The sequence below is a fragment of the Saccopteryx leptura genome, chromosome 3 (genome assembly GCF_036850995.1).
Source record: "Saccopteryx leptura isolate mSacLep1 chromosome 3, mSacLep1_pri_phased_curated, whole genome shotgun sequence".
NCBI lineage: Eukaryota > Metazoa > Chordata > Mammalia > Chiroptera > Emballonuridae > Saccopteryx > Saccopteryx leptura.
This window is the reverse complement of record NC_089505.1, coordinates 103595097-103623087: the sequence shown is the minus strand read 5'-3', so window position 1 is coordinate 103623087 and position 27991 is coordinate 103595097. Positions and strand designations below refer to the sequence as shown.

Below are 27991 nucleotides of genomic sequence, written 5' to 3'. Positions count from 1 at the left end.
CTGTGGTGGTGCAGTGGATAAAGCATCAACCTGGAATGCTGAGCTCGCCAATTTGAAACCCTGGGCTTGCCCGGTCAAGGCATATATGGGAGTTGATGCTTCCTGCTCCTCCTCTCCCTTCTCTCTCTCCCTCTCTCTCTCTCTCTCTCTCTCTCCTCTCTAAAATGAATAAACAAAAACAAATGTTAAAAAAAATTCAGGGCCCTGGCTGGTTGGCTCAGTGGTAGAGCGTCAGCCTGGCGTGCAGGAGTCCCGGGTTTGATTCCCAGCCAGGGCACACAGGAGAAGTGCCCATCTGCTTCTCCACCCCTCCCCCTCTCCTTCCTCTCTATCTCTCTTTTCCCCTCCCGCAGTCAAGGCTCCACTGGAGCAAAATTGCCTGGACGCTGATGATGGCTCCATGGCCTCTGCCTCAGGTGCTAGAATGGCTCTGGTCGCAACAGAGTAATGCCCCAAATGGGCAGAGCATCGCCCCCTGGTGGGCATGCCGGGTGGATCCCGGTCGGCCGCATGTGGGAGTCTGTCTGACTGCCCCCCTGTTTCCAACTTCAGAAAAATACAAAAAAAAAAATTCATAGCTTTTGCTGCATTTGGTGTTTCCTTCTTATATTGCAATTATTATTATTTTTATTTATTTATTAATTTTAGAGAGGAGAAGGAGAGACAGAGGGAGAGAGAGAGAGGAGAGACAGAGAGAGAGAAGGGGGGAGGAGCTGGAAGCATCAACTCCCATATGTGTCTTGACCAGGCAAGCCCAGGGTTTCGAACCAGCAACCTCAGCATTTCCAGGTCGACGCTTTATCCACTGCGCCACCACAGGTCAGGCCTATTGCAATTATTTTTGAGAGAGAGAGAGAGAGGGAGGGAGGTAAGGAAAGACAGACAGAAAGGGAGAGAGAATTGCGGCACTTCAGATGGTCATCGATTGCTTTCTTATGAGTGCCTTGATGGGGGGGAGGGGCTCCAGCTGAGCCAGTGACACTGGGTTCAAGCCAGCGACCTTGGACTTCAAGCCAGTGACCTTTGGGCTTAAGCCAGCAACCAAGGGGTCATGTCTATGACCCCATGCTCAAGCTGGTGATCCCACACTCAAGCTGGATAAGCCCACACTCAAGCTGGCGACCTCAGGGTTTCGAAGCTGGGTCCTCAGTGTCCCAGGTTGACACTATGCACTGTGCCACCACCTGATCAGGCTCTTTAATTGTAATTTCTATGTATGTGTCTTCTCCCTTACCAGATTGGGAGCTTCTGGAGGGCAGAGACTGGGTGGACTGATCCCTGGGTCCTCAGTGCCCTGCATAGGCATGGAGAGAGCAGATGGCAATACATGCTCATTAAATAAATAGACTAAAAGTTGTCATAAAGGAGGGAAAATTCAGGCAGGATTTAGAAGGTAGGAGGAAAGAGAAAAATATGTGCTTACTGAGGGCAGTCAGTATAGATAGAAACAAATAATATTAACAATAATCATGACCAAATATCACTGAGCACACTATAGTGTGGTGGGTGATAACAGAGATTATGCTTTGCCTCTTACTGGCTGTGTGACCTTGGGCAAGTTATATAATCTCTCTATGCCTCAGTTTCCTCATCTGTAAAGTGGGGATAGTAATGATATCTACCTTATCAGGAATTAAATAGGTTACTATATGCAAGGTGCTGAGAGCTGTACCAGACACACCTGGGTATGGCAAGTCCTTGCTCTCATTGTTATTATCTCCATTGCTGAGCGCTTTGGTTGTGCCAGGCACTTTCATCTGGCATCTCAGTCCTCACAGCAGCCTGAAAGGCAGAGAGTGTTGTGTCCTTTCACAAAGGAATGTGCTGTAAGCAAGCCACTCTCTGGGTAAGTGGCAGGAATGGGATTTGAACCCTGGTCTTGCTAGCCTGCCGCCCACCAATGTTTCTTGACTGTGGCACCTGCCTACCGGAGGAGGTGGAGGAAGAGAAGATGGCACAGTGGGAAGGCAGGAGGCTTCACCAAGCTGGGGCCTCGGGAGCAGAGCAGCAGGCGTTTTTCTAGACGAGCTTTCATTTCTGTCTGCCTCTTCTGAGCAGGTGAAAAACCCCACAGAGGGCCCTTCACTGAGGCCTCCCCCTCCCAGTGCTGCCTGGTCCCCAAGCTGTGAGCGGGGAGGTCAGGCATGCAGCGTAGGGGAAGCAAGGGAGGGGAGTGAGAAGGTGGGGGAGCATCATTCCAGGTCCTTTCCCTCCAGTACCCCCCCTCATCCCCATCAAAGGCGCTACGGGAGGAGAGAGCATTCCAGGTGGAAGGAATGGCAAATGCAAAGGCTGTGGATTAAGGATGTGGAGGCGGGGAAAGCCTTCGAGCTTGGCTGGAACCGAGGTTTGGGGCCCCCTGGGATTGCTCAGTGGAGAAGAACTTGTTTGACGAGAGAAAGAAGGGGGTAGGGAGAGAGAGGGAGAGGGAAAGAACAAACCCAGCAAGAGCTGAGAATACTGCTGCCAGAGGTAGGGTAGCGGCTAGAGAACATTTGAGACTCTGCGCACAGAGCTCTCTATGCTCTTCCCCTCAGACAGGGATGGCATGGAGGAGTCAGGGTGATTCTTCTGGGTCTCTCCCCCTAGAATCCCTTATCAGGCTTCGCTCTGTACCAGCCATTGGCTCATGGCTTTTTATGCATTCTTGTGTTTTTTTTTCCAGCTCTACAAGATCAGTATTATTCATTCGTTCTTGTTAATTTTTTTTTTTTGTATTTTTTTTTCCGAAGCCAGAAACGGGGAGGCAGTCAGACAGATTCCTGCATGCGCCCGACCTAGGGATCCACCCGGCACACCCACCAGGGGTGACGCTCTGCCCATCTTGAGGCATTGCTCTGCCGCAATCAGAGCCATTCTAGTGCCTGAGGCAGAGGCCACAGAGCCATCCTCAGCACCCGGGCAAACTTTGCTCCAATGGAGCCTTGGCTGCGGGAGGGGAAGAGAGAGACAGAGAGGAAGGAGAGGGGGAGGAGTGGAGAAGCAGATGGGCGCCTCTCCTATGTGCCCTGGCCAGGAATCAAACCCGGGACTCCTGCACGCCAGTCCGACGCTCTACCACTGAGCCAACCGGCCAGGGCCAAATTTTTTTTTTTTTAATTTGAAAGAGAAAGGGAGGGGAAAAAACAGGAAAGGGAGAGAAACAGGAACATAGATCTCTTCCTGTATGTGCCTGTATGAGCCCTAACTGGGGGAACTGGCAACCTCTGAGCTTTGAAGCTCTAACCAAGCTAGCTGTCTGGCCAGCGCTGTTCATTCCATTTCATAGATGAGAAAACTGAGGCTGCTTAGCCAGGTTATATAACTTGCCCAAAGTAACACATGGTGTAAAAGGCAGACCTTGGACTCAAACCTAGGACTGTATTTCAGAGATGGCTATTTTGCCTGTTATACTGGTTTGGGCTGCTTTCCCAGAGTGCTTGCCATCCCCATAGCAACAAGGAGAGGCACTCTTGTGCTGACATTTTATAGTTTATGCAGGTCTTATTTTTTCTGCTCCTTACAACAGCCCCATAGGCAGGGCTGTAATCATCCCTATTTCATAAATGAGGAAACTGAGGCGCAGAGAGTGGGTATAACTTGGTCAAGATTACAGAGACATTAAAGGGCATAGTTGGGATGCAAACCCAGTTCTAGTGACTCTAAATATCTTTTATACCACCTAACCGCTGGTGGCTCAGTAGTTAGAGTGTCAACCTGGAACGCTGGTCCCAGGTTTGAAATCCTGAGGTTGCCAGCTTGAGCACGGGCTCATCCGGCTTGAGAGGAGGCTCACCAGCTTGAGCATGAATTTGCCGGCTTGAGCATGAGATCATCAACATGATCCCATGGTCGCTGGCTTGAAACCCAAGGTTGCTGGCTTGAGCCCAAAGTCTCTGACTTGAGCAAGGGTCACTGGCTTGGCTGGAGCACCTCCACCCCTTAAGGCACGTATGAGAAGCAATCAATGAACAACTAAAGTGCTGCAAATACTAGTTGATTTTTCTCACATCTCTCTCTTCCTCTCTTTCTCTCTCTCTCTCTCACTAAACATACACACACATACACACAGATACATATATATCTTTTATACCCCTGGAAGAGAGTCTGTTTCCTGTTCTTATCAGCCTCAGGGGACAGGAAATAGACAAGAGTTACCCTTTAGAATTCATGGGAAAGGAATGGGGTTTGGCCTTCAGAACCTGGGGACTCGCTATAAGCAGTAAATAATTTTATCCCTCCAGGTGATAACTATAACTCCTTGAACAGAAGAGGGAGGTCTTGCCCTCAAGAGCAGCAAACTCCCACCTGACCAGGTGGTGGCGCAGTGGATAGAGCGTCGGACTGGGATGCCGAGGGCTCCGGTTCTAGACCCCGAGGTTGCCAGCTTGAGCGCGAGCTCATCTGGTTTGAGCAAAGCTCACCAGCTTGGACCCAAGGTCGCTGGCTCGAGCAAGGGGTTACTCGGTCTGCTGAAGGCCCGCGGTCAAGGCACATTGAGAAGGCAATCAATGAACAACTAAAGTGCCACAACGAAAAACTGATGATTGATGCTTCTCATTTCTCTCCATTTCTGTCTGTCTATCCCTATCTATCCCTCTCTCTGTCTCTGTAAAAAAAAGAGGAAAACAAAACAAAAGCAGCAAACACCTCAAGTTCAAGGTTTGGTTTAATTTCCAGCTGTGCTGCTTCCAGGATGGGGGGTAGCTTTGGGCACTCATTCTCTCTGTTTCCTTTATCTCATTTGTAAAATGATGATAACAGGACTTAACTTGTAGGGCTGGCTATGTGGATTTATGTGTTAATGCATATACAGCACGTAGCACATGGCTGGCACATAGTAAATAGTTAATGTTAGTGCTTATTAATACTACTATTAAAGTTCACAGCACACCCCCTCTGAAAGCAATCTGTCTTTCTCTATTGTCTAAAAGGCAAAACTAAGGCTCCTACTGACAGACAACCTTCAGGCAAAGACCCAGAATCTTATCTAGTACAGCTTGTAACTGCTAATATCATAATGATGATGATTATTAAAATTAACATTGAAGTTCTGGCCAGATAGCTCAGTTGGTTAGAGCATTGTCCCAAAGCACAAAGATTGCCAGTCAATCCCTGGTCAGGGCACATACAGGAACAAATCAGTGTTCCTAACTTTCTCTCACTCCCTTCCTCTCTCGTTAAAATCAATAAATTAAAAAAAAAAATTTTAAGTCTAATTTTTTTGGCCCTGGGCAGTTAGTTCAGTGGTAGAATGTCAGCCTGGCATGTGGATGTCCTGGGTTCAATTCCCGGTCAGGGCACACAGGAAAAGCCACCATCTGCTTCTCCACCCTTCCCCCTCTTGCTTCTCTCTCTTTCTCTCTCTCTCTCTTTTCCCTTCCTGCAGCCATGGCTCAATTGGAGCAAGTTAACTCCGGGTGCTGAGGATGGCTTCATGGCCTCCCCCTCTGGTGCTAAGAATAGCTTGGTTGGTGAGCGATGAGGCAATGGCCCTAAATGGGCAGAGCATCGCCCTGTAGGGGGCTTGCCGGGTGAGACCTGGTTGGGGTGCTAGAAGGAGTCTGTCTTTGCCTCCCCTCCTCTCACTCAACAAAATAAACAAACAAATAAATAAATAAACAAACAAACAAATAAAAGGTCTAATTTAATTTTAAAAAGCTAAACTAACATTCAACAATTGTTTACTATATGCCAATCACTGTGCTAAGTGCTTATGTTTATTATCTCATTTAATCTTCACAGCTTTGGGAAATAGAAACAATTATGATCTCTATTTTATAAATTAGGAAACTGAGGCTCAGATAGGTGAAGTCACTTGCCCAAGGTCATATGCTAGGAAGTGGTATAATTATGATTTAACCCCGGCTTGCCTGGCTTCAAAGTCTTCTGTGACAATTAAGGTCAGATGACAGCTTGCCCACTGTATAGACTATGGCATCAGTTCTCTTCCAAATGCATGTATCTGCTGAATCTGTTGCCTCAGTCTCATGTTGGAACGACCAAGCACCATTTTATGGAGTGCCCTCTATGTGCCAGAATGCCTTATATACATTTCCACATTGAATCCTCGCTCCCACCCTATATGACCCCCTATTTTTTTATTTTATTTTTTTATTTATTCATTTTAGAGAGGAGAGGGAGAGAGAGAGAGAGAGAGAGAGAGAGAGAGAGAGAAAGAGGAAAGACAGAGAGAGAGAAGGGGGGAGAAGCTGGAAGCATGAACTCCCATATGTGCCTTGACCAGGCAAGCCCAGGGTTTCGAGCCGGCGACCTCAGCATTTCCAGGTCGACGCTTTATCAGACCCCCTATTTTTTTTTTTTTTTTTTTTTTTCTTTTTCATTTTTCTGAAGCTGGAAACAGGGAGAGACAGTCAGACAGACTCCCGCATGCGCCCGACCGGGATCCACCCGGCACGCCCACCATGAGGCGATGCTCTGCCCACCAGGGGGCGATGCTCTGCCCATCCTGGGCGTCGCCATGTTGCGACCAGAGCCACTCTAGCGCCTGAGGCAGAGGCCACAGAGCCATCCCCAGCACCCGGGCCATCTTTGCTCCAATGGAGCCTTGGCTGCGGGAGGGGAAGAGAGAGACAGAGAGGAAAGCGCGGCGGAGGGGTGGAGAAGCAAATGGGCGCTTCTCCTGTGTGCCCTGGCCAGGAATCGAACCCGGGTCCTCCGCACGCTAGGCCGACGCTCTACCGCTGAGCCAACCGGCCAGGGCACAGACCCCCTATTTTTAAAAAAAGATTTTATTTACTCATTTTAGAGAGAGGAAAGAGAGAGAAAAATGTAGGGAAAAGTGTGGGAAGCATCAACTCATAGTTGTTTCCATTTCCTGTATGTACCTAGACCAGACCAGACCAGACAAGCCCAGAGTTTCGAACTGGCGACCTCAGCATTCCAGGTCGATGCTTTCTTTATCCACTGCACCACCACAGGTCAGGCATGACCTCCTATCTTTATCCCCATTTTTCAGAAGCGTAGCTGAGGTACAGAGAGTTGTGGTGACTGCTCAAGGTTACATAGTTCAAGATAAGATGGCAGAGCCAAGATTTAAATCCAGATGGGTTGGCTTCAGAGCTCACATTCTTTCAGGCACTATCAGAAGTACAGAGACCCTTGGAGAATAGCCCCACTTTCAAAGCCAGCTTCCCTCTCTGTAACACCTAATTTATTTAGGCCCCAGTGAGCTTTGCCTTCCCTCCCCACTGCCACTATTTCTATTGGCCTAGAAGCCTTCCACACCCTTGCCCTTGGCCTGGAACGCTTCTCTCAACTACCTACTGCCTAGTTAACCTCCACTCATCAACTCACCAGAGATATCACCTCATCAGGAAGCTTCCTCTGACTCCACCCCATCCCCTGACATTCACTCTCATAAACACATTGTACTTTGCCTTCTTGTTTCTTATCACAGTTTCTAACTGTATTTTGATTCATCTGATCATTTGTTTAACAACTTACTTCCTCACCAAACTCTAAGCTCCATGAGGGTCTGAGTCTGTTTTGCTCACCATTATAGCTGCGTTCCTGGCAGGCTGCCTTACACATGGTCTGTGCTTAATAATTTATTTTTTATTTTTATTTTTTTCTGAAGTTGGAAACGGGGAGGCAGTCAGATAAACTCCTGCATGCGCCCGACTGGGATCCACCCAGCATGCCCACCAGGGGGCGATGCTCTGCCCATCTGGGGCATCGCTCTGTTGCAACCAGAGCCATTCTAGTGCCTGACGCAGAGGCCATGGAGCCATCCTCAGCGCCCGGGCCATCTTTGCTCCAATGGAGCCTTGGCTGCGGGAGGGCAAGAGAGAGGCAGAGAGGAAGGAGAGGGGGAGGGGTGGAGAAGCAGATGGGCGCTTCTCCTGTGTGCCCTGGCCAGGAATTGAACCCGGGACTCCTGCACACCAGGCCAACGCTCTACCACTGAGCCAACCAGCCAGGGCTGTGCTTAATAATTTTTTATTGAATAATTGAATTCATGAATGAATAGTTACTAGTCACTTTACACACGACTCATTAATTCCACTTCCACAATAAACTCAATAAATCCTCACAACTGCCCTGTTGTATCCATTTTATTTATTTTTACTTATTTATTTTTGTCCCTATTTTAGAGAAGACTTAGATGAGACTCAGAGAGCTAGAAAGTGGTGGAGCTTGGATTCAATCTCAGGTCAGTTTAACCCCAAAGCCACTGACCTCTGCATAGCACCCGCTGCCTCCCAGCACCCAATGGCCACAGACAGGATTTAAATAGTAATTGGTTGTCAGACCATATGTCCCAGTTTGAGCTGGGAGGTCATGACCCAGCCAGCACTGGGGCCATGGACACTACCTACTTGGTGTTTCCACCCTTATAAAATCTTAGGCTGGCTCTAGCCAAATAACTTGGTTCCTTAGAGCATCATCCTGAAGCGCAGGGGTTGCCAGTACGATTCCTGGTCAGGGCACATACCGGAACAGCTCAATGTTTCTCTCTCTCTCTCTCTCCTTTCTCTTTCTGAAATCCATAAATAAAAAATAAAATAGCCTGACCAGGCAGTGGCGCAGTGGATAGAGTGTCGGACTGGGATGCAGAGGACCCAGGTTCAAGACCCCGAGGTCACCAGCTTGAGCGTGGGTTCTCATCTGTTTTTTTTTTAAAGCTTAGTTTTTTTTTGTTGTTGTTGTTTTTTGTTTTTTTATTTATTTATTTATTCATTTTTTAGAGAGGAGAGGGAGAGACAGAGAGAGAGAGAGAGAGAGAGGAGAGACAGAGAGAGAGAAGGGGGGAGGAGCTGGAAGCATCAACTCCCATATGTGCCTTGACCAGGCAAGCCCAGGGTTTCGAACCGGCTACCTCAGCATTTCCAGGTTGACGCTTTATCCACTGCGCCACCACAGATCAGGCCTGGGCTCATCTGGTTTGAGCAAAGCTCACCAGCTTGGACCCAAGGTCACTGGCTCAAGCAAGGGGTTACTCGGTCTGCTGAAGGCCCATGGTCAAGGCACATATGAGAGAGCAATCAATGAGCAACTAAGGTGTTGCAACGCGCAACAAAAAACTAATGATTGATGCTTCTCATCTCTCCGTTCCTGTCTCTCTGTCCCTATCTATCCCTCTCTGACTCTCTGTGTCTGTAAAAAAAAAAAAAAAGCTTTAGGCTATTTCCCCTCCCGTTCCCTCTTGACTTCCTTTTTATTCAGAGAAGGAAAACGACCGGAAATTACAGCCAAGGCAGCCCTTCTGGGAATAATCCTTCAGTGAAAAGAGCCCTGTTCTAAGCTCAGAGAGACCTGGATTTAAGTCCTGACATGGAAGTTGCCTTGCTGAGGGCCCACAATGGCGTTATTGCCCTTTTTGAAGCTTCTGTGTCCTCCTTTGGGATTCTGTCTGGTTGCTGACCCACCTGTCATCCCTTACTCACTTCCTGATTCTTAGGATACCAGAAACAGCTCAGGCATACACCCAGAGAGTAACTTTTCCCCTGAAACCTTAATGATTACAATAGCTGGAGGGTGGCCAGAGAGATGGGACCTGGCACCCTCAAGACCCTTCCTGGACTGCTAAGGGGTTTGGGGAGGGAAGTCTTTCTCAGGGGACACCAGGCCTGGAGGGGAGACATATAGGAATTGCAAGCCAAAAGATACAGGTTTGAGTCCCAGGGTTGTTTTAAATTCCCTGGGTGACCTAGGGTTAGTCATGAGGTTTTCAGTTTTCTCTTCCATAAAACAAGAACAGTATTTGCCTTGAACAGTATCTGACTCACACAGTTGCTCTAGAGCAGTGGTCCCCAACCTTTATTGGGCCACGGATCGGTTTAGTGTCAGAAAATATTTTCACTGACCGGCCTTTAGGGTGGGACAGATAAATGTATCACGTGACTGAGACAAGCGTCAAGAGTGAGTCTTAGATGGATGTAACAGAGGGAATCTGGTCATTTTTTAAAAATAAAACATCGTTCAGCCTGACCAGGTGGTGGCGCAGTGGATAGAGTGTCGGACTGGGATGCGTTAGATCTAGGTTCGAGACCTTGAGGTCGCCAGCTTGAGCATGAGCTCATCTGGTTTGAGCAAAAGCTCGCCGGCTTGGACCCAAGGCTGCTGGCTCCAGCAAGGGGTTACTAGGTCTGCTGAAGGCCCGCGGTTAAGGCACATTGAGAAAGCAATCAATGAACAACTAAGGTGTCGCAACGAAAAACTGATGATTGATGCTTCTCATCTCTCTCCGTTCCTGTCTGTCTGTCCCTGTCTATCCCTCTCTCTGACTCTCTCTCTCTGTCCCTGTAAAAAAAATAATAAAAAAATAAATAAAAAACTGTAAAAAAAATAAAATAAAAAACCGTTCAGACTTAAATATAAAAAAACGAAAATAATGTAAGTTATTTATTCTTCCTCTGCGGACCAGTACCAAATGGCCCACGGACCGGTACTGGTCCACGACCCGGGGGTTGGGGACCACTGCTCTAGAGAACTAAATGAGGTATCTTTGCTAACTTGTGAATATCACATTGATAACCAGCTACATCCTTTTATAATCAACAAGACGCACATATACCCATTCATTCATGAATCTTCATCAAACACGCCAAGACTTGAGGAAGACAGGACTACTCCTATTTAAGAAGTACAAACTGAGATCCAGATAAATCCAGGGAGTAGTCTTCAGTTGCACAATGAGGTGGGGCTGAACCAGGGTCCAGATCACCTGACCCTGGCCTTTCAGAACCACCTCCCATTCCCAGGACCCCAGGCCTCGCTGCATATTGGATACTTTAGCAGCGGGTTCGAGCCCGTGACTCACTTTCTCCACCCTTTCGGCGGGGCGGAGACCCGGAGGGAAGGGACAAAAAAACTATTCGCAACTTTAGGGGTGCCCACGGAAAAGTTCATGAGTCTGGTCCTTCTCCTCCATCAAAAAAACTGGTTCTTTTAACTCTGAGAAAAAGAATTCGCTTTTCAATACACTTTGTATGAGTTTTTATACTTTTTTAGGTGAACTTTCCTACTTCTAATTTAGGAATTGATTTAGTTTAATTTCTACCCCTACTTCACTTGGTTTGACCCCTCGCTGTTTACTCCGATTGCGGAAGTAGCTCGGGTGGAGCTCCGGGGACAGTACCCTTGAGTACGTTTTTTGCGTAGCTATTTAACTGGCATTCCACTCAGGCCAATGAAATGCCCGAAATCCAGAGGCGGGTGGAGCAGAGAACCAATCAGGACCACTGGCGGGGTGTGGCTGCGTCCCAGGGCGGGGAATCGCGTAATGGCGGACACGGGCCGGGTGAGCGCGGCTGGGGGCGTAGCGCACTGAGTGGGGTCCGGCAGTGTGGCAGCCTGCGAGGTGGCACGCGTGGCCAGACTCCGGGCGGAGAAGGGCGGCCAAAGGGCCGGTCTGTCGCTGACGGCGATTGCGCGAGACCAGGTGAGCAACAAGTCCCCGCGGGCGGGCCCCGCGGTCAGGCGCTGGGCCGGGCCGGGTCGGGCCGCCCCTCCCGAGCCGTGCAGGGTCCTGCGGGAGTGTGGGCCTCGCCTTCTCCCACGTACTGGCAGCAGCCTGGTGATCGGTCTGCTCGGGTTGGCGTCTTATTCTTCATTCCCTTGCTCAGGGAGTAGATGTCCTGGAGACCCCCTCGGAGACTGGGGGGCGGGGGGCACGAGTCTGTGAGGTTTCGAAAGTGCCCTAACTTGACCTAGCTGTGCCACCAGCTCGCTGTTTGACCTTGAGCAAATCTCTTCCCTCTCTGGGCCTCACTTTCATCATTTGTAAAGCGGAGGCTTTGCAGGCAGTTAGATATATACAGGAGTTGTATCCCAGATGTTGTCTGAAGTCTTGGGCAAGTTTTCCCGCAGGCGGAGCCTCAGTTTCCATCTCTGGTCCATGAAGGAATTGATTTGTTCTTTGAGACCCCTGGTCTGCTAAGTGCCAAGTGGAGGTTGGGACTGTGTATATGCGTGTGTACCTCCATGTGCATACCTATGTGTACAAGACACTACTGCAGTAAGGAGGAGGTATATCTATGTGTTCACGATGGTACTGCAGAATAAGGAAAGTTGGCTAAAGGGCTCTTCCACGAAGGCTTTGGATGAACCCCAGACTAGGATGGAGTGATGTCTTGGACCTCCAGAATCCTAGAGCCTCTGACATGGGAAAGTTTTATATAGTTCTCTGTAAAATCAGAAGAGGAAGGAGTCTTTGGAATCTCTTGGGGCTATGATTGAAATTGAGGCCCAAAAGAATTCAGGAGAATTAGGAGGAGAAAGGAGAACATTTTTGGCACGCCTACTATGCACCAGACCTCGTTTAGGCATATGTTATTTAATTTTTACAGCTATCCTTGAGAATTTGCACACAAAGAAACTAAGTTAAGGAGTTAGGTAATTTGCTCAAGGTCACCCAATAAGGTGCAGGTGCAGAGCTTACCAAGGGTAAGGTGTTTTCCTTTGATACTCACTGGGCAAGGGGGAAGTCTCTGTCCACTTAAAAGAACTTTGCTTTGTTACAAATCGGGGGAGAGGTCCGGTCCCAGACGCTTTTGGTAAGGTAGGGTGGGTCTAGATCTCCCCAATGGTCAGTCTGTGAGTTGGAAAGGACTATTTCTAAGTTGTAAAAGTCACTTTCAAGTGTGTTAGAACTTGAGAGCTCGGTTTAAATCCTGACTGGTTGGTCTGTAGAAGAAAGTTCACCAACTATTGGTGCATAGACTTGACACTTGGTTCAGAGTGCTGCTAGCCCAGTAATTTTTTCTGCTTCCTATGAAGGCCAAGTTTTCTTGGGATGGAAGAAATTTCTCATTTGTTAGTTCAAATTTCTTTGGATTCCAAGAGTAAAAAGTTCAATAGCCTGCCTTTGATTAAGCATCTTTCTTTCTTTGTGCTCCCTGTTACCTAACATCTAGCTGAGTCAAAATTGTGGACCTGAATTGGTAGGTAGTTGGGTAATTATAAATTGCAGCCCTTAATTTTTCCAAACCTCAGAGCTTTTGGTTAATCAAAGTGGTAGGACTGTCTGTGTGTTTTCATATGTCAATGGTAGGGAAGAAAATTAGAAGAGGAAGTTGCTGAGAAAGAGGGCGTTTCTTAGCAGTGGAGCCAATATATATTTCTTTGTTTGAAATTCTAAAACCAGAAAGCAGCAACTGAAGGAGGAAGGAAGGAAAGAACTGTGAAACTCTTCTTCCCGTTCAGATATATTTAAGAGCTGTCCCTGTTGCTGTTCCTGTCCTAGGCTCTGCTTTCACAGAAAAAGTCAGTTGTAATTTGTTCAATGTTCAGAAATTATAATCTGGAATAAAATAAAATAATTTTAAGTCTTAAACTGTCTGAGATAAAGCTTTAAGGAAATTAGGACATTTTATTGGGTGTGTTACTAATTAGTGGATGATTCTTTTTTTCAACATAATTAATTGCAGTCTTTGAGTCTGTTTTATTTTTTTTTCTGTTTTATTTTTTAAGTTTATTTATTTAAGAGAGAGAGAGAAAGAGAAGAGAAAGAAACATTGATTTGTTGTTCCACTTATTTATGCATGCATTGGTTGATTTTTATATGTGCCCTGACCAGGGATCAAACCTGCAACCAGGCCCTGGCCGGTTAGCTCAGTGGTAGAGCATCAGCCTGGTGTGCAGGAGTCCCAGGTTCGATTCCTGGCCAGGGCACACAGGAGAAGCACCCATCTGCTTCTCCTCCCCTCCCCCTCTCCTTCCTCTCTGTCTCTCTCTTCCCCTCCTGCAGCCAAGGCTCCATTGGAGCAAAGTTGGTCCGGGTGCTGAGGATGGCTCCATGGACTCTGCCTCAGGCACTAGAATGGCTCTGGTTGCAACAGAGCGATGCCCCAGATGGGCAGAGCATCGCCCCCTGGTGGGCGTGCTGGGTGGATCCTGGTCGGGCGCATGCAGGAGTCTGTCTGACTGCCTCTCCATTTCCAACTTCAGAAAAAAAAAACACGAAACCCCTGCAACCTTGGCATATGGAAATAGTGATCTAATCAACTGAGCTCCTGGTTGGGGCTTAAATTAGCACATTTTAACCTAAGAGGAATTGATCTAGGTATTGGATGATGCAAATGTCACCATCACTTGAAAAACAAGTGTTATGTTTTTGACATTTGTTGTCTTTTTAATACCTTATTTTATAGGATTGTGTATTGTGAATAGTTGTTAAGACATTGATTTATTGCATGTGAAGATCTACTTTTATTCTCAGTATTGGTTATATTTTTCTGTATGAGATTTATGGTAGTTTTAAGTAGTATACCAGTTTACAGTACTTTGTGGCCAGAAAAAAAGTTGTTCTTGGAGCTTCAGGTGTTTCTGAATTTTGAATTTTTTGGATTTTAGATACAGAATATGGTACATGTACTCTGGTTATGTAACATTCCAGAGAGGTCTGGGGCAGTACCTTGTAATCAAACACATTACTGTAGTAAAATGTCAAAATATTCATACCAACTGGGATAAATAAATACTATAAATAGCCTTGTATCATTTCATGTTGGATTTTGCTACCAAATGAATAATGAAAAACTTGTTTATTGCAGCCTTTTGGATTTTGGAGTTGAAGTTAAGGGATTGTGGACCTCTGTGGATAAAACTTATATGATGACAAGAACAGTTACAAGGAAAAATTTTGTAAACCAAGCCAATTTTAAAAGTCATGCATCATAAAAACACTATTACATAGAAGTTATTTATTTTGTTGTTTCTTTCAGATAATCATCTTACTCTAATTAATATGTGCCAGTTTGCATTTTACCTTAAGTACCAAATTTACTTTTTAATGTCCTCATTGGTCCCTGTTTTATTTTTTATTTATTTTAATTTTTATTTATTGAGTTAGAGAGATGAAAACAGGAGAGAAACATCAATTTGTTCTATATGTATACATTGGATGATTGTTTTTGTTTTATTTTATTTTTTACTTTTCCGTTGATTTGAGAGAGAGGCAGAGGAAGGGAGAAAGGTGGGGGAAGGAGCGAGAGAGAAGCATCAACTCAACTTGTTATTCTACTTAGTTTCATTTAATTGTGCATTTATTGGCTGCTTCTCTGGAACCCACAACCTTGGCATGCAGGGACAATGCTCTATGTCCACTGAGCAACCTGGCCAGGGCCATTAGTTGGTTCTTTTTTCTTTTTCTTTTATTGATTTGTGAGAGAGAGAAAGAAACATTGATCTGTTCCTGTATGTGCCCTGACTGGTGCTTGAACCTGCAACCTTTACCTGTTCGGACGACCCTCTAAGCAACTAAGCTATCTGGCTAGGGCCATTGATAGCTTCTTGTATGTGCCCCAATCTGGGATCAGACCTGCAACCTTGGCAATCAGGATAGCACTCTCTCCAACTGAACTGCCAGGTTAGGGCATTGTTCACTGTTTTAGATGTTTGACTGATACCCTATACCGCTCTTTTTTTTTTTAAATTTTATTTTTATTTTATTCATTTTAGAAAGGAGAGAGAGAGAGAGAGAGAAGAGAGGGAGAGACAGAGAGAAGGGGGAGGAGCAGGAAGCATCAACTCCCATATGTGCCTTGACCAGGCAAGCCCAGGGTTTCGAACTGGCAACCTCAGCATTTCCAGGTCGACGCTTTATCCACTGCGCCACCACAGGTCAGGCTATACCCCTCTTTTATAAAAAGTAACTTACAGTGTCTTGCTCTCCTCTCTGTATAGCAGTTAAGAGACTTGTACCTTTTTCTGTATAATTCAGAGAAAGACTTAATCAGGTGAGGATCTGTAGATTCATGTATGCAGAATTTAAAGCTGAGATTCCCTTCAGGGTAGTGTTTAGTATAATTTATTGCTGCTAGATGAGATTTATGTCAAAAACTTTTTATTTTTAATGTATGAAGCCTCCGCAATTTGCAACTCTTGGAAAGGAGTTTACTAAAACATGTTTAATTTAGAGTATTTTTATCTTGAGCATATGCTCTATGAGAAACTTGAGTTTATTAGCCTTATGAATTTGGGTAGTTTCTTTAAATGACCAAGGACCTCTAAGAGAAAATTTGCAAAAACTCAGTCTATTCTTTACTTTTCTTGAACATCATAGACTGAGGTGACTGATATTGTTGGAGGTTAAAGAATTATTTCTAAGATTTAAAATTTTTTTTTCATTTTAGAGAGGAGAGAGAGGGAGAGAGAAAGAGAAGGGGAGAGGAGCAGGAAGCATCAACTCCTATATGTGCCTTGACCAGTCAAGCTCAGGGTTTCGAACTGGTGACCTCAGTGTTCCAGGTCGATGCTTTATCCACATGTGCCACCACATGTCAGGGTGAATTATTTCTTTCTAAGAGAAGCTCCATGACAGCATGAATTTGAGAGATTCTGGACTTCAGGATACCACATAGCCACATGATTTGAGGACCTCAATTTATTCTTCTACTTGGGGTGTCTCCACAGTTCCTGGGAACAGTACTGTCACTGTCTAGAAGAGAAGGGTATTGGAAAAGTGTAGGTAGAGTCAGTGTATGATTACTAGACTAGGGAATAGGAGCAATTCTTACCCAAATTACTTCAGTTTCTTCTGTTTCATTGTTTAAAATTTTTTATTTATTCTTTTTATTTTTATTTATTTTTTTTGTGTGTGACAGAGTCAGAGAGAGGGATAGATAGGGACAGACAGGAAGGGAGGGAGATGAGAAACATCAATTCTTCGTTGCAGCTCCTTAGTTGTTCATTGATTACTTTCTCATATGTGCCTTGATGGGGGGGGGGGGGGCTACAGCAGACCGAGTGATCCCTTGCTTGAGCCAGCGACCTTGGGCTCAAAGCTGGTGAGCTCGCTCAAACCAGATGAGCCTGCGCTCAAGCTGGCGACCTTGGGGTCTCGAACCTGGGTCCTCCGCATCCTAGTCCGACACTCTATCTACTGTGCCACCGCCTGGTCAGGCTATTTATTTATTTATTTATTTATTTTTTATAAAGATTTTATTTATTCATTATAGAGAGGGGGGAGAGAGAGAGAGAGAAGGGGGGAGGAGCAGAAACCATCAACTCCCATATGTGCCTTGACCAGGCAAGCCCAGGGTTTTGAACCGGCAACCTCAGCGTTTCCAGGTTGACACTTTATCCACTGCGCCACCAAAGGTCAGGTCAGGCTATTTATTTTTTTAAGTGAGAGGGAAGATAGTTAAGACAGATTCCTGCATGCGCCCTGACTGGGATCCACCCAGCAACCCTAGTCTGGAGCTAATGCTGTAATCAACCGAGCCATCCTCAGTGCCCAGGGCCAACATTTGAGTCAGTGGAGCCACTGGCTATGAGAGGAGAAGAGAGGGAAAAGAGAGAATCGGGGGAGAGTGAAGGGAAGAGAAGCAGATGGTCGCTTCTCATGTGTGCCCTACCCGGGATCGAACCTGAGATGTCTGCACACCAGGCTGATGCTCTGTCCACTGAGCAAACTTGCCATGGTCAGTTTCTTCTATTTCATAAGCACAGATAATATTGTAAAACGGTTACACATTAGTGGACTAACATTCTATTCCAGGTCTATTGTGATTGTGGATAAATTCTTCAAGACAGGAACTGTGGCCTGACCAGGTGGTGGCACAGTGGATAGAGTGTCGGGCTGGGATGTGGAGGACCTGAGTTCGAAACTCCGAGGTCGCCAGCTTGAGCATGGGCTCATCTGGTTTGAGCAAAAGCTCACCAGCTTGGACCCAAGGTCGCTGGCTTGAGCAAGGGATTACTCAGTCTGCTGAAGGCCCGCAGTCAAGGCACATATGAGAAAGCAATCAGTGAACAACTAAGGTGTCACAACGAAAAACTAATGATTGATGCTTCTCATCTCTCTCTGACTCTTCCTCTCTGTAAAAAAAAAAAAAAAAAAGACAGGAACTGTGCCTTATACTTTATTTGTATTCTGTAATGCTTAAAGGCCAGGGCACCAAACTTTTCTTGCATCAGAATTTACCATTTAAAGCCTGTCCTGTAGTGGCACAATGGATAAAGCATTGAACTGGAATGCTGAAGTCGCAGGTTTGAAACCTGGGCTTGCCTGGTCAAGGCACATTGGGAGTTGATGCTTCCTGCTCCTTCCTCCCTTCTCTTTCTCCTCTAAAATGAAAAAAAAAAAAAAAGAATTTACCATTTAAAAATATTCAGCCGGCCTGACTTATGATGGCACAGTGGATCAAGCATCGACCTGGAACTCTGAGGTTGCCAGTTCGAAACCCTATGCTGCCTGGTCAAGGCATATATGGGAGTTGATGCTTCCTGCTCCCCCCCCCCCCCTTTCTCTCTTTTCTAAAATGAATAAGTAAATAAAAAATAATTAAAAAAAAAAAAAATTCAGCCATGGCTGGGTAGCTCAGTTGGTTAGAACATTGGCCAGTGTGCCAAGGTTACATGTTTGATCCCCTGTCGGGGCACATACAAGAATCAACCAAAGAATGCATAAATAAGTAGAACGACAAATTGATGTCTCTCTCTCGTTCTCTCTCTCGAATCAATTAAAATTTTTTTCTTCTAAAAAAAATAAAAATAATCATATCTGGCCTGGGAGCTCTTTTTTCTTTTTTAAACTCATTTTAGAACGGAGAGAGAGAGAGAGAGAAAAGGGGGGGACCAGGAAGCATCAGCTCCCACATGTGCCTTGACCAGGCAAGGCCAGGGTTTCAAACCAGTGACCTCAGAATTCCAGGTTGATGATTTATTTGCTGCACCACCACAGGTCAGGCTGGCTTGAGAGCTTTGATGTCAGTGTACAATCAGGGTTGAGGACCACTGACCTAAGAATATTGTGGGTGCTCAATAAATACATATTGATTAATTTACTATTGGTCCTGGCATCAATTGGATAGGATAGAAGAAGCCCCAGATTTTTTCTTAAAGTAAAATAGCTTTCCAAGATATCAACACATCAAACAGTTGGCAGGTATTAACCCAGGGGTCCCCAAACTACGACCCCCTGAGGCCATTTATCCGGCCCCCACCGCACTTCCGGAAGGGGCACCTCTTTCATTGGTGGTCAGTGAGAGGAGCACATTGACCATCCCATTAGCCAAAAGCAGGCCCATAGTTCCCACTGAAATACTGGTCAGTTTGTTGATTTAAATTTACTTGTTCTTTATTTTAAATATTGTATTTGTTCCCGTTTTGTTTTTTTACTTTAAAATAAGATATGTGCAGTGTGCATAGGGATTTGTTCATAGTTTTTTTTATAGTCCGGCCCTCTAACGGTCTGAGGGACAGTGAACTGGCCCCCTGTGTAAAAAGTTTGGGGACCCCTGTATTAACCCATAGTTCATTGCTAGCTACTTGGCTAGCATTACCATGCTAATTTTGTGACCTAGCAAGATAAATTAGTCTATGTCAACAGACAACTCAAAGTTTTGTTGCCTTTTGGTTTTGTTGGCCTTACTAACTAACATCTATTAGGGTGACAATTGCTAAATTGGGAATATTATAATTTGGGTCTTCAATACATAACACAGTGCATGGAATATAATTGATATTCCATAGCTTTTTGTTGACTGAAGAAATGAATGGCTCTTTGTTTGGAAAGAGGCTTGTAAATTATGAAATAAGATTCCTCCTACTCATCCTTCAGAACTGAACTAAGATATCATCTATTCCATGAAGCATATTCGGGAAAAGTTGAATGACTACCTTGTATTTTTTTCTCCTTCCTTAATGCATGTATCAGATTATTAAATCTGATAGCAGACAAATTACAAAACTCTTTCCTCTACCTGGCTGTGAGCTCCTTAAGGGCCAAACTGTATTGGTTTATTTTGATTTTTAATTAATTAATTAATTTATTCATTTTAGAGAGGAGAGGGAGAGACAGAGAGAGACAGAGAGAGAGAGAGAGAGAGGAGACACAGAGAGAGAGAAGGGGGGAGGAGCTGGAAGCATCAACTCCCATATGTGCCTTGACCAGGCAAGACCAGGGTTTCGAACCGGCGACCTGAGCATTTCCAGGTCGACGCTTTACTCACTATGCCACCACAGGTCAGGCTGTATTGGTTTATTTTGTATGATTGGTGTTCAACCTACAACTTAAATGATGTAATAGATGCTAACTTATGGCCTCTCTCTTCACTTTTCTTCTTTTTTTTAAAATTTATTTTTTTTAATTTTTAAATTTTTTTTACAGAGACAGAATCAGAGAGAGGGATAGATAGGGACAGAGAAGAACTGAGAGAGATGAGAAGCATCAATCATCAGTTTTTCCTTGCGACACCTCAGTTGTTCATTGATTGCTTTCTCATATGTGCCTTGACCGTGGGCCTTCAGCAGACCTAGTAACCCCTTGCTCAAGCCAGCGACCTTGAGTCCAAGCTGCTGAGCTTTGCTCAAACCAGATGAGCCCGCGTTCAAGCTGGCAACCTCAGGGTCTTGAACCTGGGTCCTCCGCATCCCAGTTCAATGCTCTATCCACTGCATTACCGTCTGGTCATGCTTCGTTTTTCTTCTTTGTTGTTTTTTTTTTTTTGGTATTTTTCTGAAGTTGGAAACGGGGAGGCAGACAGACTCCCGCATGTGCCCGACCGGGATCCACCCGCCATGCCCACCAGGGGGCGATGCTCTGCCCATCCGGGGCATTGCTCTGTTGCAACCAGAGCCATTCTAGCGCCTGAGGCAGAGGCCATGGAGCCATCCTCAGCGTCCGGGCCAACTTTGCTCCAATGGGGCCCTGGCTGCGGGAGAGGAAGAGAGAGACAGAGAGGAAGGAGAGGGGAGGGATGGAGAAGCAGATGGGTGCTTCTCCTGTGTGCCCTGGCTGGGAATCGAACCCAGGACTCCTGCACACCAGGCCGACACTCTACCACTGAGCCAACCGGCCAGGGCTTTTGCTTTTCTTCTTGTAGGCTTCTCTTCCGATCATGGTCTTTGCAGTTCAGATCAGCAAACATTTATTACTGTGAGTGGTAGGTAGGTCTTTCTTGGACCTTGAGGAATTACTGACATATTGGACCGGATGATTCTGTAATTATGGAAGACTTTCCTGTACACTGTAGCATGTTTAGTAGTATTCCTGAATCGACCCACTACCTGTGACAACCAAAAATGTCTCCAGATATTGTCAAATGTCCCCTGGAGGGCAAAATTACTCCCTCTTTAGGACTACTGAATCAAGGGCTGGGGGTGGTCTATAGTCGTAGAAGGAAGTGAGTATAAATATCCTCTGGTGTACATGCCTCATATTCCTTCTTTGTAGTTATGTAGTCTCTTGTCTCTGACTTTGGATAAAAATAAAAATGAAGGAAATCAGGAAGTGACAACCTTAAAATAGCCCCATTATTTTTATTCTGTTCATATTTTATTTTGTTTAAATACATTAGAGTAGTACAGATAGCTGAATTATTTATGCAGCCAGATTTCTTTGTGTAACAAGTTTCTACCACTGATTAGATGGAGTAAAGAACTACTAGAATATTACTACCTTGCATAAAAGACTTTTCCAGAAAAGCTCATAGCTGAAAAGTTTAATATTTAAAGAAGAACCAGCATTGGTTTTATAGAGAACTTGCCAGCACTTGTCAATTTTCTTTGCTAAAATTTGAATTTCATGGCTAAAATATATCTTTTGATGTCCCTGAATAGACACTTTGTACTGTAAAGAACATGTTTTTTTATTTTTTTATTTTTTTTCCAGAGACAGAGAGAGGGATAGACAGGGACAGACAGACAGGAACGGAGAGATGAGAAGCATCAATCATTAGTTTTTCATGTGCATTGCAACACCTTAATTGTTCATTGATTGCCTTCTCATACGTGCCTTGACCGCGGGCCTTCAGCAGACCGAGTAACCCCTTGCTCGAGCCAGCAACCTTGGGTCCAAGCTGGTGAGCCTTGCTCAAACCAGATGAGCCCGTGCTCAAGCTGGCGACCTTGGGGTCTTGAACCTGGGTCTTCCGAAGAACATGTTTTTATAAGTTCAGTATTTTTTGTGATAGGTAGATTGGTCGAGGCAGCCATCCTTTGTCCCTTTGGACATTCACAAAGTGATGACAAGTTAGTAGTAATATTTGGGGACTTTACTCTCCTATGGCCAACCCTCCACAAATAACATAATCATTCATGTCTCGGTAACCATTAAAGTGAAGTTGAATGAGTGTTCCCCCCCATTCATAACCCTTAGAAGTTATGAATGGTACTCTAGAGAATTCAAGTGTATAGTTATGAATGGTATCTCAGAATAGTTACCATTTATGCAAATGAAACATTCTTCTGAAATTAGAAACCAAACAGATTTGAATTAGAAAGGAGAAGAATGGAAACAAGAATTGTTGAATGCTTGCAGAGGAAATAACGTTCAGATATAGAAGTATCTCAGAAAAATTTGCTCTTCGTCATGATTTTCACACACTAATAAAAACAGTTTGAAATCAGTAAGAGTGGCTATTCAACTTTGCCTGTGATGTACAGTGTGTCCGTAAAGTCATGGTGCACTTTTGACCGGTCACAGGAAAGCAACAAAAGACGATAGAAATGTGAAATCTGCACCAAATAAAAGGAAAACGCTCCCAGTTTCTGTGGGATGATGTGGCAGCATGTGCGCATGCGCAGATGATGACTTAACACCGTGTATACAGCAGAGCAGCCCACAGCCATGCCAGTCGAGATGTGGATGGTACAGAGGAAAGTTTAGTGTGTTCTGTGGCTCGCTAAATTTGAATCTGTGACCAAAGTGCAATGTGAATATCAGCACATTTATAATGAAGTGCCACCACATAGGAATAACTTTACTCAGTGGGATAAGCAGTTGAAGGAAACCGGCAATTTGGTGGAGAAACCCCATTCTGGTAGGCCATCAGTCAGTGACGAGTCTAGAGGCTATACGGGATAGCTACCTAAGGAGCCCTAAAAAATCTGTGTGTGCGCCCACATCGAACTGCACTGAATAGGTATGAAACTGGAAGAGTTTTCCTTTTATTTGGTGCAGATTTCACATTTCTATCATCTTTTGTTGCTTTCCTGTGACTGGTCAAAAGTGCACCATGACTTGAAGGACACACTATTTTTCAAGCTGGTTTTTTTTTTTTTTGGTAAAATATAGAAAAGTCTGAGACATATGCTCTTAGTTGTAAGATTAATTCCAGTTAAACAGAATTACCGGTAAGTTTCTTAGTTTTAGAGTATAGAAGATGTTTTAGAAATAAGCAGTGGTTCATTTTAGTTCAAATTTGAGTGTATATGTACGCATACATAACTTACACACATATAAATGACAGTGACTTTTTTTTTTTTGTATTTTTCTGAAGCTGGAAACGGGGAGAGACAGTCAGACAGACTCCTGCATGCGCCCAACCGGGATCCATCTGGCACGCCCACCAGGGGCGAAGCTCTGCCCACCAGGGGGCGACGCTCTGCCCACCAGGGGGCGATGCTCTGCCTCTCCAGGGCGTCGCTCTGCCGCGACCAGAGCCACTCTAGCGCCTGGGGCAGAGGCCAAGGAGCCATCCCCAGCGCCCGGGCCATCTTTGCTCCAATGGAGCCTTGGCTGCAGGAGGGGAAGAGAAAGAGAGGAAGGAAGGGGGGGGCTTCTCCTATGTGCCCTGGCCGGGAATCGAACCCGGGTCCCCCGCACGCCAGGCTGACGCTCTACCGCTGAGCCAACCGGCCAGGGCCGACAGTGACATTTAAACTTTATAATTGACATAGTAAAGTTACAAGAGCAATTCTTTTACTCTCAAGCATTTGGAATTGAGACCTTTTTCGCCCCTGATAATGCCATTATTCTAGCAAGTACTCAATCTAAAAACTTTCTCTCAAATTGTATGTGTAAAAGAAGGTCTTATGTCATACCCATTGATGTTCTTTATTTACAGTTGAGAACTGTAAGTAAATTTCCCTTTGTAAGGATGTTGATAGTTTTTTTAAAAGATTTTTCCATTGATTTGAGAAAGAGAGAGAGAGAAAGGCATCACATTTAGTTGTATACCCATTGATTGCTTCTTATATATGCTCTGATCAGGGATCAGACCTACTTCTGGGTCGATGCTTTATCCACTTAGCCACCCAGCCAGGGCAGAATACTGGTAGTTTTTAAGGAATAGTATTTCTGATGCCAAAGGTATCTGTTGAATTATGAGAAATATAAGACCAACTTTGCTCCCTTCTTTATTTTTAAAGCTTCTTCAGTACTCATTGGATGATCATTTGCAAAGCAGAGTGCTCCCACTTTGATCTGTACCATTACAGTCAGTCCTCAGTACTTGAGATAAATTTTATTATGTCAGTGGCTATGTTTTATAGATAAACAAGCTTAGAGAGGTTAAATAACTTCTTTAAAGTCACTCAACTAATAATGGATTTGAGATTGAAACCTGTCTTTTTTTTTTTTCTTTAAGAGAGATATAGGAAGAGAGAGAGATGAGAAGTATCAACATGTAGTTGCATCACTTTAGTTGTTCACTGATTGCTTCTTATATGTGCCTTGATGGGGCGAGGGTGGGGGAATGGCACTCAAGCTGAGCCAGTGACCCCTTGTTCAAGCCAGATCTTGGGCTCAAGCCAGTGACCTTGGGATCATTTCCGTGATCCCACGCTCAAGTCAGCATCCTCATGCTCAAGCTGATGAGCCTGCATTATAGCCAGATGAGCCCATGCTCAAGCCAAAAACCTCAGGGTTTTGAACCTGGGACCTCAGCATCCCAGGTCTGTGCTTTATTTACTGCTCCACCACCTGGTCAGGCTTTGCCTTTTCTAACATCCTAGGTTTATTTGTTTTGTTTGTATTTTTTTTAAGATTTTATTTATTGATTTTAGAGAGAGAGAGAGAGAGAGAGAGAGAGAAAGGAGGTAGGGGAGGAACAGGAAGCATCAACTCATAGATAGTTTTTTTCTTATATGTGTCTTGACCCAGCAAGCCTAGGGTTTCAAACTGACAACCTCAGCGTTCTAAGTCGATGCTTTACCCACTGCACCACCACAGGTCAGGCCTAGATTTACGTGTTTTTAAAATCTCTTTGGAATTACAAAAGTAATGCACGTTTACTATAACAATTACCCAACAAGGAGTGAATAAAGAATGAAAGTTTCCTCGGATTTATTTTTATCTTTATCTTTTTACAATTACAAAAATAATGCCTGACCTGTGGTGGCGCAGTGGAAAAAGTGTCAACCTGGGATGCTGGCGTCCCTGGTTTAAAACCCTGGCCTAGTCAAGACAAATATGAGAGTTGATGCTTGCTGCTCCTCCCCTGCCTTCTCTCTTTCTCTCTCCAAAATAAATGAGTGGGTTTTTTTTTTGTATTTTTCTGAAGTTGGAAACGGGGAGGCAGTCAGTCAGACTCCCACATGCTCCTGACCGGGATCCACCCGGCATGCCCACCAGGGGGCGATGCTCTGCCCATCTGGGGCGTTGCTCTGTTGCAACCAGAGCCATGCTAGCGCCTGAGGCAGAGGCCACAGAGCCATTCTCAGTGCCCTGGCCAACTTTGCTCCAATGGAGCCTTGGCTGCGGGAGGGGAAGAGAGAGACAGAGAGGAAGGAGAGGGGGAGGGGTGGAGAAGCAGATAGGTGCCTCTCCTGTGTGCCCTGGCAGGGAATCGAACCCGGGACTCCTGCATGCCAGGCTAACGCTCTACCATTGAGCCAACTGGCCAGGGCTGGTCTTTGTTTTTTTTTTAATTTATTTTTATTTTATTTATTCATTTTAGAAAGGAGAGAGAGGGAGAGAGAGAGAGAGAGAGGAGAGAGAGACAGAGAGAGAGAAGGGGGGGAGGAGCAGGAAGCATCAACTCCCATATGTGCCTTGACTAGGCAAGCCCAGGGTTTCGAACCAGTGACCTCAGCATTTCCAGGTCGACACTTTATCCACTGCGCCACCACAGATCAGGCCTGGTCTTTGTTTTTTAAAACAATTGCCATAGTAAAAAATATAAAGCAGGCCCTGGCTGGTTGGCTCAGTGGTAGAGCGTCGGCCTGGCGTGCAGGAGTCCTGGGTTCGATTCCCGGCCAGGGCACACAGGAGAAGAGCCCATCTGCTTCTCCACCCCTCCCCCTCTCCTTCCTCTCTGTCTCTCTCTTCCCCTCCCGCAGCCGAGGCTCCATTGGAGCAAAAGATGGCCCGGGCGCTGGGGATGGCTCCATGGCCTCTGCCCCAGGCGCTAGACTGGCTCTGGTCGTGACAGAGCGACGCCCCGGATGGGCAGAGCATCGCCCCCTGGTGGGCATGCCGGGTGGATCCCAGTCGGGCGCATGCGGGAGTCTGTCTGACTGCCTCCCCGTTTCCAGCTTCAGAAAAATACAAAAAAAAAAAAAAAAAAAAATATATATATATATATATATATATATATATATATAAAGCAGCCCTGGCCAATAGTTCAGTCGGTTAGAGCAGTGGTCCCCAACCCCTGGGCCACGGACTGGTACTGGTCCGTGGGCCATTTGGTACCAGTCCACAGAGAAAGAATAAATAACTTACATTATTTCCGTTTTATTTATATTTAAGTCTGAACGATGTTTTATTTTTAAAAAATGACCAGATTCCCTCTGTTACATCCGTCTAAGACTCATTCTTGACGCTTGTCTTGGTCATGTGATACATTTATCTGTCCCACCCTACAGGCCGGTCCGTGAAAATATTTTCTGACATTAAACCGGTCTGTGGCCCAGAAAAGGTTGGGGACCACTGGGTTAGAGTATCTTTCCAGTATAGCTAGTGCTCGACTTACGATTGGTTCCGAGAGACTGGTCATAACACGATTTGGTCGTAAGTTGAGTAGGCTATATGTACAGTACTGTGAAATGATGTTATAAAAATCTTTAAGTCATATTTTATCATAATTTTCTTTCATTATTGTTATATATCATAATTTTTTTTGTTCATTTTATGCCATTTGTATCATCTCTACACCATTTTGTTTCTTATTTTTACATTCGTCAGGTTTAAGTAAAACACTGCATTACCAGTACAACTGGTTTAATATTTGCAAAGACAATTTCCTTTTGGTAGACATCTTGGGAGGGGTTTGATGAAAAATATACAAGACACAAAACACAAATTGCTGTACCAAGTCTGGGATAACAGTTGAAATGGTGCATGTGGAGATGGTAGTGCTGCCGGAACCTGGTCGTGTGCACTGTCGTACGCCCAGCTGGGCAACGCTTGCACTGCCAGACGCGGAGCAGTCGTGGCTAGCGATTATGGTCATAAAGTCGAATGGTCCTAAGTTGCGTAGGTTATAAGTCGATCAATATTTGTACACCAAGGTTGCAGGTTTGATCCGCAGTCAAGGCATGTACAAGAATCAACCAAAGAATACATAAATAAATGGAACAACAAATTGATGTTCCTGTGTCTTTCCCTCTTTCTAAAAGCAACTAAAATTAAAATAAAAAACAACAACAAAGCAGCAAATAAGAACCACCCATAATCCCACCAGTTAGCAATTTGATATATTTTCCTTTCTCTGAACTACACCACAGTTGAAACCATAGCTTAGGGATTTTTAGGCTTCCTTTCTTATATTAGGTTTGTCACATCCTCGTTAACCAGTTTTTGTTATTTCAATGTTCATGCTTGTGGCCACCATAAATCTGAGTGACTGGCAGTGACCTTGGTTGGGTTGGTCTTGTCAGGCAACATTTTTGAATACTCAGCTGTGCACTTCTTCATTACTAACCTCATTCTTGTATATGCAGTACCCAGTATTTCTTCCAGAGTAGGAGGCAGTATGGTTCTGAGGTTATGAGTGGAGGGATTCTGAAGTTCCTCCTCTGTCTGGGTTCAAATGTTGGCTTCTCTCCTCACCAGCTTATATATACCCTTGGGCAATGACTCTCTCTCTCTTTTTTTTTTTTCTGAAGCTGGAAACGGGGAGAGACAGTCAGACAGACTCCCGCACGCACCCGACCGGGATCCACCCGGCACGCCCACCAGGGGCGACGCTCTGCCCCTCCAGGGCGTCGCTGTGTCGCGACCAGAGCCACTCTAGCGCCTGGGGCAGAGACCAAGGAGCCATCCCCAGCGCCCGGGCCATCCTTGCTCCAATGGAGCCTTGGCTGCGGGAGGGGAAGAGAGAGACAGAGAGGAAGGAGGGGGTGGGGGTGGAGAAGCAAATGGGCTCTTCCCCTA

General features: G+C 45.3%; 1 protein-coding gene across 1 annotated transcript in view; it reads left to right on the top strand.

Moving 5' to 3' along the window:
- Window positions 1-11197: 11197 nt before the first annotated feature.
- WASF2 (WASP family member 2) overlaps window positions 11198-27991 on the top strand; it is an 88335-nt gene continuing 71541 nt past the window's right edge. Inside the window, 1 exon segment of the mRNA XM_066375558.1 lies at window positions 11198-11386. The gene's annotated coding sequence lies outside the window, so the exon portion shown is untranslated.